Below are 19,641 nucleotides of genomic sequence, written 5' to 3' on the forward strand. Positions count from 1 at the left end.
GATCATTGTCATGTGACCTGATGCCAAGGTACACTCATCACCTAGCCTTGTATAGCCATCTGGCACAGTCTACCACTACACACCCATGAAGCAATGCACCCATGCATGTCAGTACTGGCACCCTGTGTCTGTGTGTGTGGTGTATGATGCCTATGACCACATTCACACTCACTACAACCCCCATTGGCATACTGAAGCATGCTGTCTGATGTCAGACACCTCCACATACTCTTTGCCCATATAACCTCCGGATAACCACTGTGATGCATGTGATACCTGCACAGTACTGTATTGTGGTATTCTAAATAGTGAAGAATTGTATTCCTGACCCTGCCAAGTGTATTGTAAGTGATGCTCATGATCAGCTGATGGCCTCTGCACGAATGACAGCCCTCCTCTAGCTGATTGCATGTGGAACAGCTGTGCTAACATTCCCATAGCCAATTGCATGGAAACACACTCCAATATCTAGGAACATCATGTTGGTGTTGGACCTTTTCATTGACTGTGAGCAGGATCTAGCTCTGTTGTTTGGCAAACAGCATCACAGATGGATTGGGGATTTACCTCTAACAACATACACTGTGGAAACAAACCAACATAGAGGAGGGGGTGTGCCTGACATGACTACAGAATGTAGGTGCTGCTATACTGCATTTGGAGTAATGTTCATTTAACAGGATGTGTGTGGATATGGCTGTCCTACATGTTTTAATACCTGTCATGTCAGTGCTATGTTTATGAGGAAACCCCCATCTGTAGGGTCATCTGCAGGCTGGGCAGTGTGTGGTGCCTTTTGTTTCTTGTGTTACCCACAGAGCACCTATCTGTGAACTGCAGAAGCATAGTGTGAGGATTGCAGTATGTCCATGACAGCCATGAGAGTAACTGACTTCATATCCCTCATAGGATATATGTTGCAACAAACCCTGTTACAACAGTAAATGTATGAGATTATCACAGCAACATGTCAATACTGGCCCTGTGTTTGTGCCTCCAGCCACAACTGTGTCAACCTTTGTACATAAGTCATGCAGTAAGAGGTGCATATATTCTGTACACCATATTTATTGACATCATATCTGATAACAAGCCAGTGAGATATCAGACTGCTACACATGTTATGTATAGTAGGGGTTATATATGAGGACATAAACTGGGCATTCTGTGGTTGCGTGTATAGTACTGAGGTCTGTGTACTTATGGTGATTGTCGACAGTGTGTGTACAGGCTGTGATAGATGTCATTGTTCTTGGTCCTGTTCTATCTGATGTTACATACTGTTCCACTGTATGTTACCCTATTGGCTTACATGTTTGTAGGGCCAAACACACACATGTCCCATACCACAGACAGGCATTGGACCACACTGTGTAGCGGGCCAGTATATGTAGGGTTAGTGTGTGAGTGGCACATATGAGGATGTTGTTGATCAGATAGTCCATATACTGTAATATTATGTTAGCTTACCATATGTGGCTGTGGCTGTGTTCACATTGGTTGTGGTTATGCACTTTCATACAGGTGTCTGTTACTCTGTGCTGTGACATGCCTGTAGAGCCTGCTATATATGCAGGTACATGTGTATTCCCCCATAGGAAATGTAGGCCAGTGTTGTGGCAGACTGCCTGTAGCCTGCACAGTGCTTTGTTACATGCTTTGCAGCTTAGTGTACTTAACCTGTGAGATGTTATATCCAGATACCTGCCAGATGTACTGCTGCTGGGCCACCATAACAGTCATGTATGTCAGACAAATCAGTGGGATGATGTACAGATGTATGTCATTAACTATTGGGTAGTATGTGGCCATGTCACCTCTGTACCAGCGGTTATTATGTGTCATGACAGACAGGGGTGTGTGAATGCATAACCTATGGGGGCAAATGTATACCAGTATTTATGTGATATACTCGTCTACATGGCTGTTAATATCCACATTGTCAGGCTTGGTCCACGTATTGCACTAAGGGGTTCTGTGTATACCTCTGGACTGACCAGAGTGTGTCGGACTGTCCACATACATTGGCCATATCTCTGCTGTAGTCCACAGGACCATTACTGTGCTAGCAGTGGTACTGTACTATGATGTCCTTAGGATGTTTGTCAGTAGCCAATGGCGCACATGTTAAAAGCAGATGTGATCTCCCACACGCAACATATCTGTGAAGACAATCCCTATTGCAGTAACAATAGTCTACAAATATACTTGCAATACATACCTGACATCCCCTTGCACTAAGAGGTTGGAATTATTGGGGCTGAGGTAGGGCTCCACTTCATGTTCAGGACATATGGTGAACATATATGTATATATAATTATCCATATATCTATATAGATATATACACATAGACATATCGACCTACATAGATGGATATGTATATGTACATATATATGCATATAAACACTCAGATATATACATATACAAAGCAATATATGTCTACATATATACAGATAAAGATACATATGCACATACACATATGAATATCTACATATATATTGACAGAAATAGGTATATCAGAATAGATATGTATGCACATATAGTTATAGATATCTTCATATATATCCACATAAATAGGCATATCTGTACACATAGGATGTGCATAAATATATAGCTATATATATCTATATATACATATATATATATATATATATATATATATATATATATATGTGTGTGTACATATGAAGAGATGTTCACATGGCCATATATATGTTGCACTATACAGATGTGTATACACAGACATATGTATGAATATACATGTGTATGTACATGTAGACATATATCAACCTATTATATGTATATATCCATATTCCTGTCATGTGTAAACCTCAAGGTTGTGTATACCATCCTACATGTAGCTCACCATATGTATCGGCTATGTGTACATTATGATTAAACAACATGTGATGCAACAATCATATTAATAACAAGTACTACACAATTGTGGAAGTAAAGGCAATTATTCAATACTACTCAATATGTGTATTCATAGGTTCATAGGTAGGTACTAGGCTATCTGCCCAAGGGCATTTATAAGCCTAGCCAGAGTGTGTCGGCTTTCACCACCCCATTGATTAATTAACTGATCCTCTGTCAAGCAGAACCAATGAAGTGATCCCAGGGGTGTATTTTCTGTTACCCATCCACTTGTCAAGGTTTCTCTTGAAGAGTGTTAGTGAGGGGCTCTGCCTGATGTAATTTGTTCCAAAGCATGGGGAGTCTCTGTGACAGGAATCTATCCCTCCAGCATGTTCTATTTATTATTGTGGTGAGGTTTAGCTCACTAGAATGTGTGGCTCACAGTGACTTGGATTTCTTTAGGTGGAGCATGTCCATCAATTCTGAGTTGGACATGGCTTTGTAAGTCAGGCAGAGATCACCTCTGAGTAAGCAATATGCCACTGAGTACAGCCGGTGTTTTTTTCAGTCAGGCTGCATAGGACATATGTTTGAGACCACTAATTCTCTTGGTGAGGTACTTTTGTGGTCTTTGCAGCTGTTGGAAGTGTCTTGTGAGGTACATCCCAAATGGGGCATTGTACTCTATGATGGGTCTAATGAGTGACGAGTAGAAGGGCACTATAACCTCTTTGTTTCTAGATGCGAACCCTTTAGTAATTAGAAGGGCCACATAGAAGGATTTCCTAACTACTCTGGCAATATGATTGTCAAAGGAGAGATTACTATCTACCTGGGTCCCCAGATCTCTTATTACCTCTTCTGTATTAAGGGGGCTGCCACCTATGTGGTAATTTGTGGGTGTTTTGTTTTTCCCAAACGGGATGACTATGCATTTTATGGCATTTAGCTTGAGGCCATGACTTTGACAACAGGTGTCCATCTCAGTATCCTTTTGGAGGATATCCGTGTCAGCCGGAGAGTCAGTTATGGCTCCTAGTTTGCAGTCATCGGCGAACATGGTTAGCCATAGTCCAACTGTGTTTGCCTGTACTTCTGAGAAGTATATGCCAAACAGTAGGGGTTTCAGGATCAAGCCTTGTGGGACACCACTTGTGACTGGTTTAGAGTCGGACCTGGAGTCCGCTATTCTTACCGTGTGAGTTCTGTTTGTAAGCCAGTTGGCAACTCATCTCGTGACGTAGGGGTTTATGTTCAGGCTGGTGAGTTTTTCTGTGGGGAATGGTGTCGAAAGCCTTGGCGAGGTCAAGGTAGTCTGTGTAAACCACCTTTCCCTCGTCTATGGCCTTGGTGACTGTCTCGAAGAAGTCAACCAGGTTTAGTAGGCATGATCTGCCCTTAACAAAGCCAAACTGGGTCAGGTCAAGTGTTTGGAGGTTCCCAATGTCTTTGTTAATGAGTTTCATGATGATGCGCTACATAGCCTTGCAGACCAGGCTAGTCAGGCTTATGGGGCAATACTTACCAGGGTCAGTTGTGGCCCCTCCTTTGTGGAGAGGAATAACCGTTGCTGTGTGCCATTCTATGGGCACATAGCCTGTGGAGAGGCTGAGGTTGAACAGCGTGTTTAGGTGGGGGGTTAGTTCGTTCTGTAGTTCGTGCAAGATGCAGACAGGGACACCATCTGGTCCCATTGATGCTGTGCTTTTGGCTTTTGAAAGGGCTGTTATCACCTGAGCATCTGTGATTTTTGGGACACTACATTTTTCCAGTATTGTTGTGGGCCCTTTTGGAGGTGAGAGGGGGGTAAAGTTTGCACTGAATCTATCTGCCAGGATGTTGGCAATATCAGTAGGTTCAGTATATTTTGTGTTATTTTGCACTAGTTCAGTGCATATCTGTGAGTTGCCACTTAGATTCTTAACATAGCTAAAGAAGGCTTTGTGGTTATTTTGTGAATCCTTAGCTATTTTTCTTTTGAAGTTAGCCTTGGATGATTTCATGAGGGACCTCAGTTTCTTACTGATACTGATCAGGGACATATTTCATTCTTGGGATTTGCTTTTTTTCTGAAATAGTTTCCTCCTTCTATTGTATAGCCTGTTTATTGCAGGGGTCCACCAAACTGGTTTCCTTCTCTTAGAGGAGTGAGTCTTGGTTTTGTTAGGGATGGCACAATCCATGCATCCTTGTAGGTGCTCATAGAGTGCATTTGTAAATGTTTCTGCATCTTGGGCAGTGTTATCCTTTAGCGTGGGGGCTGTGAAACTTACCACCTCTGTCTTAAGTAAGGTGAAGTTTGCTTTAGAAAAGTTTTTTACTGTGGTTTCCTTGGTTGGGGGTGGTGGGGTGTGGACATCCAGAGTGATTAGTTTATGGTCTGATCTAACCAGTGATGGGTTGACCTCCAGTGTGGAACACGTCGCCCATGTTGGTGATGACCAGGTCCAATATGTTTTCACCTCTGGTAGGGAAGTTTACCAGCTGATCCAGGGTGTTTGAGTTGATGAATTCCAGGAAATGCTGGGGCTGGGAATTTGTACTCGAGTAGTTTTCCCAGTGAATGGTAGGGTAATTGAAATCGCCCAATATCAGGGTGTTTGGCAGGACCTTCATGTTTTCCAGTATCTCCAGAAAGGTGGAGTGGTGGTCATTGGTCATGGAGGGTGATCTGTAGCAGACCACAATTTGCATTGCAGATTTGCCCAATGTTAGTTGCACATGGATGATCTCAGAGATATCATGCTGCACCACTAACATGGAAGTGTAGGTATCTTTGATGAATATGGATGCACCCCCTCCTTTTGTGCTTCGGTCCGTGTTCTGTGGCCGAAACATGTGGTATGAGTTGTAGCCCGGTAGTGCTGGGATGCTCTCTGGAGCCTTGAACCAGGTTTCAGTTACTGCACAGATGTCGACGTTCTCCATACTGAGGTGTGCTTTGAGCGTGTGCATTTTGAGATTTAAACTCATGGCGTTGAGTAGCATAACCCTCAGTTTTTTGTTAATTGTGCTGTTTACGGAGGTGAGTTTGACTTTTGAGCCTTGCCTAAAAAAGGCACTATGGGGGCAGCAAGAGCCTTGGCCAGTATTTGAAAGCCTAATGTTGACAGGTGCAAGCCTTCTCTGGTGAAGCAACGCTGCTTGTCGAGCATGTCATCCCAGGCTGACAGACACTGGATCCCCTTAGAATGACACCAGAAGCTTAGCCAATTGTTGAAATTGATCATTTTTTCTTTATACTGAGGTATCATTCTTGGTGAGGACAGATGCTACTCAGAGTCAGGGTCATACCAGCCTGAGCTACATGATCAGAGAGCTCTTCCATGTCTCTTTTCATGTAGTCCGGGAGGTACATCTCAGGTCATTCACACCAACATGAACAATGACAGAGTCATATTTGTACTTGTTCTGGAGTGACTTGAGTGCTTGCGTTATGTGGTGGATTCTGGCTCCCGACAGGCAGCTAACAATAACCTTTTGCTTATCCAGCCTAGTGAGTGGGACGTCAGTGTGCCTGACTATAGAGTCACATATTACTAGTGTGTTAGGTATGTTATTTCGCCTTAAGGGCTGTGATTGTGCGGCACACTGATTTTGTGTTTTATGTGTTGTCTGGTTTGTGACGGGAAGTGCAGGTTGTTTGGGTGTCTGCTTTGGAGCTCTCTAATGCTTTTGCAGGTTTTAATTTAGAGCCTCCGAGTATGATTTTGTGTATTTATGTGTATTTTTTGCCAGTGTTGTTTTACTAGGTCTGTGTGCTGCTGGAGTTGTGGTGCAAGTGTTAACCTTCTCCTCTTGACTGTCTGTTCCAGTCTTGGGTGGAGACAGCTTAGCTTCCAGTTTGGCTGTATGATTGCATCACTCGCATATATTAGTGTTTTGTGGTAGGAGGAAAGGGTTGTCTGTGTAGATGAGGCAGTTGTAACATTGCCTCAGGATTCCCAGATTCACCAGCAGGACTGTAGAGTGTACCTGAAGTTGCCCTTTGGTCATGCCTGAATAGTAGGGTGAGCTGCTTTGTCACTTGGTTGTTGAGGGGTGAATAAACAGCCTTGCCCTGCTGGGCAATCAGTGTCAGGGTATATTAGTGCTTGCTATTAGATCTGAGCAAGTGCTGGGCTGTAAAATGCTTTTTGAGTGCTTTGGTTGAGAGTTAGACTAGTTTCAAGGGAAAAACTGATGAGGAGACTTAGTGGAGCTGGGAATAATTTAACCGTAGCTAATCAGCACTGCCCGGTGCGCAAAACCGTGCAAATGCAGTTTTTATAGTAGGTAAATGAAAGAGATAGAAATTAGCCCAAAATGGCCAATAAACTACTAACTTCTGGGCTGGAACAACTCCTCCAGGGACAGATAGGTTGCTCAAAGCTCCCCTCTCTCACAGGTGAACAGAGAAACTTCCTTCTATCTAAGTAAGGTATGAACAACTCAGAAACTAGTATCACAGCCCTGAATTCAGCACTAGCCCAAAAACTGGACTATGCTAGCTTAGAAAGGCAGGAAACAAGGAATTTTTTTGGGGGGGTTGTTTTTTTGAAAAGATAAGGCAAAAAAAGTAAAAAATACACTTAAAACAGCTACAACAGTTAAACAAATTATTTAAACAAAAAAACAACTTTTTAAAAGTGCAGGCAGTCAAATAAGTACAATATGTGAAAAAAAAGCTTTTAAATCACAATAAATGCTGGAAAATCTGTGTTTAGGTGGAAAACAGTTAAGTACAGCAAGAAAGTACAGAAAACTGATACTTAATCACTCCAAAGTCTCTCTCCTAAGCTAGAAGGCTTGTATCAGTTTAAGGATTTCTAGTGCTATCCAGTAAGTTAGTTACAGGAAAGATGTGAAACAAGTGCAGATGTGGTCTTTTAAACCAGAAAGTTGAAAGAAATGGACAAACTGTCCAAATGGTCAATAAAGTACAATTTCTGGGCCATGAATCTCTCCTGTCATGGTAGACAGGCTACCTAGTGCTTACCACTTTCACTGGTAAGTTAGAAGGCTTTCGTCCAACACAGAAAGACTTGCGGGGCTCCGAAGCTTACCAACAGTCCTGGATACAGCAACTCTGTATCTGGACTAGGCTAGTTACAGGAAAGGTGAGAAACAAGCGTAAGTGTAGCTTTTAAACCAGAACATTGAAAGAGATGGAAAAAAACTGCCCAAACGGCCAATAGCTGCAATTTCTGGGCCAGGAACCACCCCTCTTGTGGTAGATAGGCTACCTAATGCTTACCATTCCCACTGATAAACTAGAAGGCTTCCCTCCAACACAGAAAGCCTTGGGGGCTCAGAAGCTTACAGAGAGTCCTGGAATACAGCAAATCTGTACCTGGACTAGACTAGTAACAGGAAAGGCAGGGAACAAGTGCAAATGTAGGCTTTTAAGCCAGCAAGTTGAAAGAGATGGAAAACTGCCCAAATGGTCAAATAAACTACAATTTCTGGGCCAAAACTCACTCTTCCCATGGAGGATAGCCTACCTAGTGCTTACCACTCCCACTGATAAGTTAGAAGGCTTTCCTCCAACACAGAAAGGCTTGGGGGCTCAGAAGCTTACTAACAATCCTGGATACGGCAACTCTATAACCAGACTAGGCTAGTTATAGAAAAGGCAGAAAACAGGCACAAGTGCAGCTTTCAAACCAGAAAGTTGAGAGAGATGGAAGAGATTGCCCAAATGGCCAATAACTACAATTTCTGGGCCAGAACCACTCCTTATGTGGTAGACAGGTTACCTAGTGCTTGCCACTCCCACTGATAAGCTAGAAGGCTTCTTTCCAACACGGAAAGGCTTGGGGGGCTCAGAAGCTTACAAAGAGTCCTGGATACAGCAAATTTGTACCTGGACTAGACTAGTAAAAGGAAAGGCAGGAAACAAGTGCAAACACAGGCTTTTAAATCAGAAGGTTGAAAGAGATGGAAAAGCTTCCCAAACGGCCAATAAACTATAATTTCGGGGCCAGAAACCACTCCTCCTGTGGTAGATAGGTTACCTAGTGCTTACCACTCCCACTGATAAGCTAGAAGGCTTCTCTCCAACACAGAAGGGCTTGGGGAGCTCAGAAGCTTACCAACAGTTTTGGATACAGCAAATCTGTACCTGGATTACACTAGTTATAGGAAAGGCGGGGACCAAACGCAAAATGGGCTTTTAACCAGAAAGTAGAAAGAGATGGAAAAACTGCCCAAACGGCCAATGAACTACAATTTCAGGGCCAAAACCCACTCTTCCCATGGTAGATAGGCTACCTAATGCTTACCACTCCCACTGATAAGCTAAAAGGCTTCCCTCCAACACAGAAAGGCTTGGGGGGCTCAGAAGCTTACCAACAGTCCTGGATACAGCAAGTCTGTATCTGGACTTGACTAGTTACAGGAAAGACAGGAAACAAGCTTAGAATTTTCTTTTGTTACAGAAAAGCAGCTAAAACAGCAGTAAATACAATTCAAATTGTAGTGCAGGCCAGCACACCCGAGTGTGTAGCAACACTATGGCAAATACAGTTCAAATAAGTGCAATTAAATTAACAAATGACTAAAAAAAAGTGCAGAAGTCAGTAAATTAGAAGGCTACTAACAAGCAGTAATAAGTGCAGAGTAAGAGTGACTGAACAGATAAGAGCACGCAGAAGAGCAACTAAGACAGTTACAGTAAAAGCAGATGAATAAGATTTATATATATATATATATATATATATATATATATATATATATATATATATATATATTTTTTTTGGGGGGGGGGACAGAGCAGGATTAAGAGGCTACAGGGGTTGTCCTTCCCAAATGCTCTCTTTGTACACAGTAGGAGTGTCTGAAATCAGAATATGATCTCACTGCACTTAGTTGAGTGAGCAAATGAGATGGGCCCAGAAGGAGTATCAAAATACAAATCTACAAGAGGGGCGGGTAATTTCAAAGCCACCAGCATTAATACCAAAACAAGAACACGGATGGTGGGAGGAGAACTAACTGTAGAGAGACAGCCACAACTTCAGTTTAGTTAATATTCAGTGAAAAACACAAATAAATAAATTAAATGCAGTACTATATGCAAAAGAGCAGATAAAAGTACTTAAATTCACTTATACATCCAGCTGATTTCAGGTAGATGTTAGCCGGCCAAAGCTCTGATATTAAGCAGAGATAACTCAAAATGTGTCACTTATATAAGGCAAGACAGGATGTCAATGATGAGCTGAAACTACCTCCCACTGCTATCAATGGCTACACAGAAATTCTAAAAAGTACTCTGTAGAGAGACAGCCACAACTTCAGTTGAGTTAATATTCAGTGAAAAACACAAATAAATAAATACAGTACTATATGCAAAAGAGCAGATAAAAGTGTACTTAAATTCACTTATACATCCAGCTGATTTCAGGTAGATGTTAGCCGGCCAAAGCTCTGATATTAAGCAGAGATAACTCAAAATGTACCACTTATATAAGGCAAGACAGGATGTCAGTGATGAGCTGAAACTACTCCCCACTGTTATCAATGGCTACACAGAAATTCTAAAAAGTACTCTGTAGAGAGACAGCCATGACTTCAGTTGAGTTAATATTCAGTGAAAAATGCAAATAAATAAATTAAATACAGTACTGTATGCAAAACAGCAGATAAAAGTGTACTTAAATTCACTTATGCATCCAGCTGATTTCAGGTAGATGTTAGCCAGCCAAGGCTCTGATATTAAGTAGAGATAACTCAAAATGTACCACTTATATAAGGCGAGACAGGATGTCAGTGATGAGTTGAAACTACCCCCCACTGCTATCAATGGCTACACAGAAATTCTGAAAAGTACTCTGTAGAGAGACAGCCACAACATCAGTTAAGTTAATATTCAGTGAAAAACACAAATAAATAAATTAAATACAGTGCTATATGCAAAAAAATCAGATAAACGTTTACTTAAATTCACTTATACGTCCAGCTGATTTCAGGTAGATGTTAGCCGGCCAAAGCTCTGAGATTAAGCCAGATATATTGGTAAAACAACAGCTGTCTTCACAGTGATCATGGTGTAGTGGTTAAGTGTTGTGACTATAGTGTACAGGGTCCTGGATTCAAGACCTGCAAGGGCTGTTCATTTTGTTGCTGGACAGAATGAGGGCTGTCAGATACAGAGTGGGTAAGGCAGTTTTGAGCAGCTTTAAGCAGGTTTGCATGGGTTTGTGTGAAGCTAAGCGGTGCTAAGCTATGGGTAAACGTACAGGTGCTAACACAGTGAAGGCTTCGCTTACCAGTGAGTAAATCAGCTCAGCTGTTATATTGCAGCAATGTTGATACTTGCTAAGCATGGCTTAGCCCTGGCAACCAGTTGACACCACCCAGTCTGATAACATAGCAGGGTAATGACATCTGTAATAAGTGTATGTAATGACATGTACAATACATCCGCCTATGTGCTGTCATTAGAGTAGCAAGGGGTGTGAGTGTCATGTGGGGGACACAGGCATATATGAGGCCTGTACAGCACTGTTATCCATGTGAATGTGTTACATACAGGGGTAGTAGCCCAGGGTACATGCTGTCATACTGGCATGTAGTGTATCATGGTGGTACTACTGTTGACAGTGCTTACCCAGGCAAGAGCAGAGTGCTAAATGTAGTACTGACAACAGGCACACCTGCAGGCATAGCTGGACTCTGAGGCCTCCCTGTTGTATCCCTGGTGTGTGAGCTGTGTCACAGTATATAACCCCTACTGAGTAATGATTCGACATGTGGAATATAACTGTAGACTACCGTCTGTACAATACATGTTAGTGCGGGCTTCTGACATGTAGTTATGGTATACATATTGTTGTCAAACTTCTATTTGTCAACACACTCATCCTATTGCATAGCTACTTGCCAAGCTGATGACTGTCAATCCCTGTACATATGTGCAGATGGCAGGTATCCAGCTGGGATATGTACAGGCAACCTAAGCTTGAGTGACACTGACATATCTGCCCAGCTGTGTAAGAACTGGCACATATAAGAGATGACACCCTGTACACACCCCATGCCACGGGTACCTCCACTACACTACCACAGTCAACAAACATGCTTGTGTAGAGGTCTCTATCATAGACACTAACCATGTGTTGTAATGCATGTTGCATACATGTCAACTTGATCACCTCAGTGGCCATGTTCAGGAGGCACCTGGAGGATTGGCTGATGCATGTCATTCTCACCCTGAGGGTCACCACAGTAGTGTCTGTCGATAGATTGCCTGCTGCCACCTAGCAGGTGGCAGAATACCATTGTACACATAACCCCTACACAACCCATCTCTCCTTGGACAATAGCTAGGTACACAACTATGACCACCTGCAGCAATGCACCCCTGTACTGACACATGTGTACATGTGCATGACTGAGTATAGCAGTGTCTGTGTGTTAGCACACCTGTACTTGGGAATTCCATGAGGGTCTTCACAACCACCACAACACCCATTGCCATAGCCAGTTGTGGCTGCTGCTGTATGGGACATTACATGCACCCTGTTAAGCTCCTCTCTATACCGGCTACATGAGCCTTGCAGTACCAGCACAACAGTGTTGTACAAATGGGTTGATAGGCATGGGATACCCATTGTGTTCTGGTAAGTGTGTGTATGTGTGCATGTCCGTATATCTGTAGGATACAACATTCCGAGGCCACATACTTCTATTACAATATCTATTGCCACACAGTAGTACAGATAGTGTTGTTGCTGCCCATAGGTGAGGCATGACAATGCAACACCCTACTATGCATGTGGCATGTGCATTAGATGCACATCCCTGTAGTACCACTGTTGGGGTATACTATGGGTTGTATCACAGTCATGGCCAATGTGTGATGGTGGGTATGGCAGAGTGTCATCATGGGTTTCAGGGAGTACAATATCCACTATGGGATGTGGGTGCTGTGTACACTGTCAGTACACCAAGGCACACCCGGTATATGTCCCATGTACCACATTATGGTTACCACTGTCACCATCAACCATACAGGTAACTGATATCACAATCCAGGCCAGTTATGCATGTGCTGTGTGCAGCCTACCTGTAACACATTGGACACATGGTCAAGTTATTAGCAATAGGCCCTGGTCTCTTGGATGTGTGTCTGCCTATTATGTGTCTGTTAATGTGTATATGAAGGCATGTCACACTGTGTATTGTCCACATACACCCATTACATCCCCCATTAACATACTGTGCATGTCTGGGGATGTTCTGCATGTAACATGTAACCTGGGACACACCTCACCCTAAATGCTGTGTGGTGTGTGCAATGTAAGCCACACACTTCAGTATCACTACATACCTAGGTAGGGGTCTAGTCCCAATGTTGCCAAGTAACAGTGTGCATGTATGTGGATGGGTCTACATCAGGTTGCAGGGTATACATATCCCAGTGGGTCACCTGTCCATGTGGCATAGGCAATAACCGTTATACTAACCTGTGACATGACAACTGTACCCCAGATATGTCACAGCCATGGTGCCACCACAGTGCCATACCCCGTTGTGGAATATGACTGCAGACCATCCTCATGCTGACACATGTACACCCAGGTATCATCAAATGCACAGAACATCCTCATGCTGACACATGTACATCTACAACACAAATGGATAACATTATAGAGACCACAATCAACCAGTGTTACTAACAGCTATAATGCATCATTGCTGGACGGCTACACTACCTGATATATATGCATTACACTTTACTCCTTACAACATGTTACACTGCAGTACTGTGGTACACTGTAGTACAGTCACCTTATGCATCAGAACTATATTAGCCTGTCCCTGCATTGATGGTATGGATGACAGGGATGTGGCACAGGTATCATCATATGCACAGGGTGTGCTATTGGTTTGCCAGAAACCGAGAGTGGGCCATACATTTGACACCATGTGTGTGGGTGAGGGGTCTACTGCGGTGACCTGGGCATGGTGATGTGGTGTGCATAGGTATGTGGTTGCCATAGGTGTGTTTGTATAGTGTGTGGGTATGAATGCACACAGATCTGCCATGTGGCTGCCCTACAGAGGTGTTTATGGACAGCTGAAGACCATACCTAGCAGGGTGTTCAGTTCACTGCCTCCATCCATGGACATGTGGACTGTGCCTGCCAGGAGTTCCATGGGCACGTCCAGGTACAGGCCTTGATGTGCTACTCTCACCTGCTGATGACAAATGTCCGCTGGTACCAGGTCCCTCCTGGGACTGGCCAGGACCATGTGCATGTGGCCTGCTGTGGTGTGGTGTGGACAGCACCCTCCCACACTGCTGGGGCTGGTACTGCCACTACAGGAGCCCCTTGGTGTCCTAGCAAATCCATGTTAACTGCCAGCTGTTGGTGTTACTGGCCTACGTCCACGCGGCCATCGCCACACCACACGTTCAAGCACAGACAAACCATGGCTGATGAGTGCCATCATCTTACCATGCTGTCTATCCATGAGCTTGGTAATAAGCACAGATGGCACCAGACAGTTCACGGACGTTGCCGCTTACAGATGTGAGAGCAGCCCAATGCAGCCTTAGGCCCTGTCTGGTGTAACATTCCATACATGCCTGCGCCACTATGACAGCCTGAAACAGGTGCCTGCTGGTACCAGCTATATCACCTCTGCCAGGGGCATAATGTCCAGTGGCCCTACCACGAGCACCCCGGGACATCTGCCTATGTGGTGCCCTGCCAGACATCTGGGTATGCCTGCTGTGACCAGACACAGTAGGCATGGTTACCACACTTTCCTGTGCACTGCCACCAAAGGTCAGCTGTCCCTCCATTATGGCCACTGGTGATAAGGTATGTATAGGCACTGAAACTGTGTGCGGGGTTGGGGTGGCTAAAAGGGGGATGTCAAATGATGACACAGTGTCAGCCCCTGACAACCGCACTTGTGCCTCAACAGTACTATCATCATCTAGTGTCTGTATGGACACCAACATCAGATTGCATGCAGGAGGGACCCTGACCCACCTCATCACCTGTGGGGGAAAACAATAAATGCACTTTAAAATCTGTACAGCATTGCCTAACAGTACACACACACACACACACACACACACACACACACACACACACACACACACACACACACACACACACCACCATAATACCTACCTGTCCGTGACTTTTCAGACAGTCCCCTGTATATGTCCATGTGTACCCCATCCTGCATCACACTTGGTAACATACATATATTGATACCACTCATTAACATATCAGTCCTCTAAATGCCTACACAAGCGATCACAACAGAAGATCTTTTACTACATTACCTGCCTGACCTGTGTGTAGTGGATTTAGATGGCCTCACTGCTGTCATTCAGTGTTCACCCTTTGTATGTCTGGACATCATGAGCATGGCCCCTATATGTGTGGGCTACTATGTTCAATCCATAATATCATGCACTGGTGTGTCATGTGTATGTAATGCTCAGTACATGCCAGATATGCTGCTCAATCAGCCTATCATGCGACAACTGTAATATATGGATACACTCCCTAGTGTTGACTAGTACTTCCCCAATGCATCTGTAGTGCTGCATATGTGGGTTGTAGGTGACCTCTCTGCTGAATGTGCTATTAAGGGTGTACCTGGTGTCTACCTTCCCTCTTAATGTTGTTCCATGCTACAGACCATATTATACTATCAGCTGTCCTGTGATTACACACATGACAAGTAATGTTGGCGTGTAATGTGGCAGTCCATGTCCATGTACTGCATGATCCCAGAGGGAGGTACTGCTGTATGAACACCCCACAATCACAGATGTGGCCAGCCACACAAACACACACACACATGCACACATGCGTCCCACATGCAGCAACCTCCCTCCACTTCACCAGAGTGACCCTACAGACAAACCAACTGCCCACCAGGACACACACACACACACACACACACACACACACACACACACACACACACACACACACACACACATACAGGTGAGGTTGCACATTGATAGTACACACAGTCCTCCTATTACCCATCTGTCAACATGCATAACATATGGTACCCAACAGCATGCAGTGCAGCTATAGTCAATCCATGCTAGCAACAGTATACATGTGTGATGCATGTTCTGTGTCACTAGGTGAAGCCCCTTCCCCTGGATACCACTGCACCCATATACACAGTATTGCTGTGCACCTGTTCTGCACCCTGCCATGTACTGTGCACCACACATCACAGGTGTACAGCCCATTGCTGAATGTGTACTACTGTGTCGGTTATGTCAGCTTTAATGCTCACAGCCCCCTATGTTTTCTAGCAACACATACCTGGGATGACATGTGGACAGATGTCATTTGTGAATGCCTGATGTCTGATTCACTGCTTTCAACATCAGCAGACCATGTATGACCAATCCAATACTCTTACAGTGACAACCATCAGAGCATGCTGTGGCTATGGGGAGTGTACACACCCTTATTGATATGACATACCCATCCTTGATCTGCCATGGGACCACATCACCGCATATTTTAACAGTACATGAGCCCAATATGTAACATATGCCCTGTACCTTCACATGCAATGTCTATGGAATGTGTTAGGTGTGTGGATGCTGACCATGATGCATACACACCATATGAGCATATGTGCGCACACCCTTATCATGACAGCTTGGAGCACCTCTTGTTGTGTGTACTACAGCAGTCACTACTCCTGGCGGGGGTATACCAGTGTGGGCCATCTGAATTTGCCAGTGTATGTTCAGTCTGCCCTACACATGTCCCTCGAATCTGCATGATTGCAAGGTCTACTCATATGCACATCCCTTGGGGTTCACACTGTTGCTGTGGGGGGTAGGGTTATGGCTGTCACAGGTCCTGAACCTGACTATGTGCAGATATAGTCATTCTTATCATCCTTAGGATCCCTGCTGCAGTGCACTGGTGTGTCATGCTGACACCCCCCTCCTTCAGCCTTTTTGCAGATGCATGACAAGTAAGCCCTACACGTGTGTCACTTTGCAGTGTCCCATGCACTGAACACCACATGTTACATCCTAGTCCCAGCTGATAATGTGGACTACTGTAATGCCTTATGCCATAGTGTATCTATGCAGCCGTTGCCATTGTCCTACAGGTATATACACTGTTGTTGCACTGTATATGGGTGTTGTTCCATACATGTCCCTACTGTAGGCCATGTCTCCCACCATTCTGTTACTCCCCGTGGACACATTCCGCAATGACAGGATATTTATCATGCATGTGTCTGACATAGCCTTCCAATACCCCATCATGGTCACCCCTGTGATGCCACGCATTTCACAGCAACAGTATGTACACATGTACAGCATGCATTCTGGGTAGGTGTGTTAGATGTGTGCATGGAATATACCATCACCACTACATGCCCGGTGTATTGGCAAACATCTACATAAACCCTACTCACCAGCTACAGGCTGCTGCCTTGGTGGTATCCTGGAAGGACCTACATAAGAGGGTGAGAGATGGAAAGTCAGTGGCCACACCTGTGGCATTGCTATAGGGTGGGTGCAGTATTGCAATACATCAACAGTACATTTCCACAATACTACCACATATGGACATCTGTTTATCACTACTATGCAGCAACAAAATATATCTATGACATGTCAGATATGCATGATCTACCTGTACCAATGTGGATGTATACGCAACAGTGGTCTATGGATGTGCCCTGTGGCCTTACCTGCACGATCCTCAGCCAGTGTGTGGGTGGCACCCACCTTCACAAAGGTGTCCAGCGGTTGGTGGCTGGCCGGATGGGCAGGTGCCTTGAGGCTGGCCAGGAGCTCCTCCACAAGTGTCAGTGGGGGATGGATGGCATGCCCCCCCCATGGTGAGGTGATCCCCCTGGACTGCAGCAGCACTTCGATGGGCATTGCAAAGCAGGCCAGAACAATGACACCGGACCTGCTCATAGCTGTGGTTGTGCAGTTCGACATCATTGACCATGTGGGCTAGGTTGTTCCACAGGGCGGTCCACTCCTGCTGGTCATGGGTGGCCCAGCCAAACAGGATCATATATTGCTGTATTAGTTCATTCAGCAGGATTTTATTTTCAGCTGCTGTGTAGGCTGGCAGCCTTCCATGAGACATTGTGCCTGAAAGACATAAAGATGGACACATGTGTGAGCAAGTCATGCAGCAAGGTTACCACAGTTCTTAACAGACATCATTGTCACCCTCCCACCATATCAGCAACAACAAACTGTAAACACAACTCAATAGGTATGGTTACAGCATACCTACCAGTGGGGCAAATATTGTACTGTACCATGCTTTGTGCAATGTGTTTGTAGCCATATTCCCTGTGTGGACACTTTCATTGCTGGCCTGTTACAGACTATTCACCTGCATGCCATTGTCAGGGCCACAATGGTTCCATATATGCCTGTGGTATGCTTGCTATGTGTTTGCTGCACATCTGACATTCTGTGTTATTGCGGTTATCTATGCATGCTGTAGGACATGTTTTGGGATTGTGTAGACTATTACTACCGACATATGTTCTATAACAGTGACACAATAGCATGCATATGTACTATTGTCCAGCAGAGCCACCTCTCCAAACTCATCTGCCCATGTTACCAGGCCACATCACATGTGTGACCCACCCTGGGGCCTCCTCGTGTACTGATCCAGCAATACCATCACATGGAACCAACCCAGTGGATGTTGTCCCCCCCCGGGGGCACACACAGACATGCTCCTGTCCTCTGAGGTCAGGTCCAAGGTCTGTTCCATAACAGGCTCCACAGGCACATGTGGGATGTGCTACATCACCTTGAGGCACCCGGTACACATTCACAGAGCCCACATGCTCCTCCTGCTCAGCCTCCAGGCCAGGCACCTTCGGGACATGGACTGCTGTTGTGAGTAGCAATGGGTGGGAGGCTTGTTCACATTGTGTTCATATTGGGGCCCATGGGGCATCCACATCACAGAACACACACACCATCCAAGGTGTTTAGCCATTACATGTGTCACTTACCACCCCTGTAGGCTGTCCTCTATATCTATCAACCCTGACCACCTCTGCAACTATACCTGCTATACTTCCCCATATTCCCATTCCATACTTCACAGACAAGGGCAATGTGGTCCCAACAAGGGGTTCACATGTGACATACCCATCCATGTTGCACACACTGACAGCTGTAGATAACTGTGTGTATTGGTATGCGTGCTGTTTCCTTGCACATAGCATGCAGCACTGTGGTAGTAAAATAGGGGACATGTATTTAGATACATATATGTTTGTGTGTGTGTTTGTATATATGTAGACATGTGCATATAGGTATATATCTATATATGTGTAGATATATGTGATGTATATATGTGCTCATATATATGTCTATACATGGGTATCTGTATATTTGTGGACATACATGTGTGTGTGTGTGTATGTATATATATATATATATATATATATATATATATATATATATATATATATATGTGTGTGTGTGTGCACATATGCATACCTATATGTGGGGTACATTCAGACATCAGGTCCACAATCCCACAACACCTTCCTGCATAGCTGCACTGTTCTGCCTTACTAAAACACAGACAGGTGCCACATATGGACACAGCCTGATGTTAGGTGGTTATATGTAGGGCCAAATTGCAGGTAACCCTATTACACAGCTATGGTCTTCCTGCATGCTACAATACAGATTAACCTGAGTATCCTGCAAGAGGTGGGCTGTGGAACCCACGTGTCCATCATAATGGCATTACTTCCACCACCAGGTATTG

This window comes from Protopterus annectens, chromosome 5.part1 (genome assembly GCF_019279795.1).
Source record: "Protopterus annectens isolate FY-2018-M chromosome 5.part1, PAN1.0, whole genome shotgun sequence".
In the NCBI taxonomy this organism is placed as follows: Eukaryota; Metazoa; Chordata; order Ceratodontiformes; family Protopteridae; genus Protopterus; species Protopterus annectens.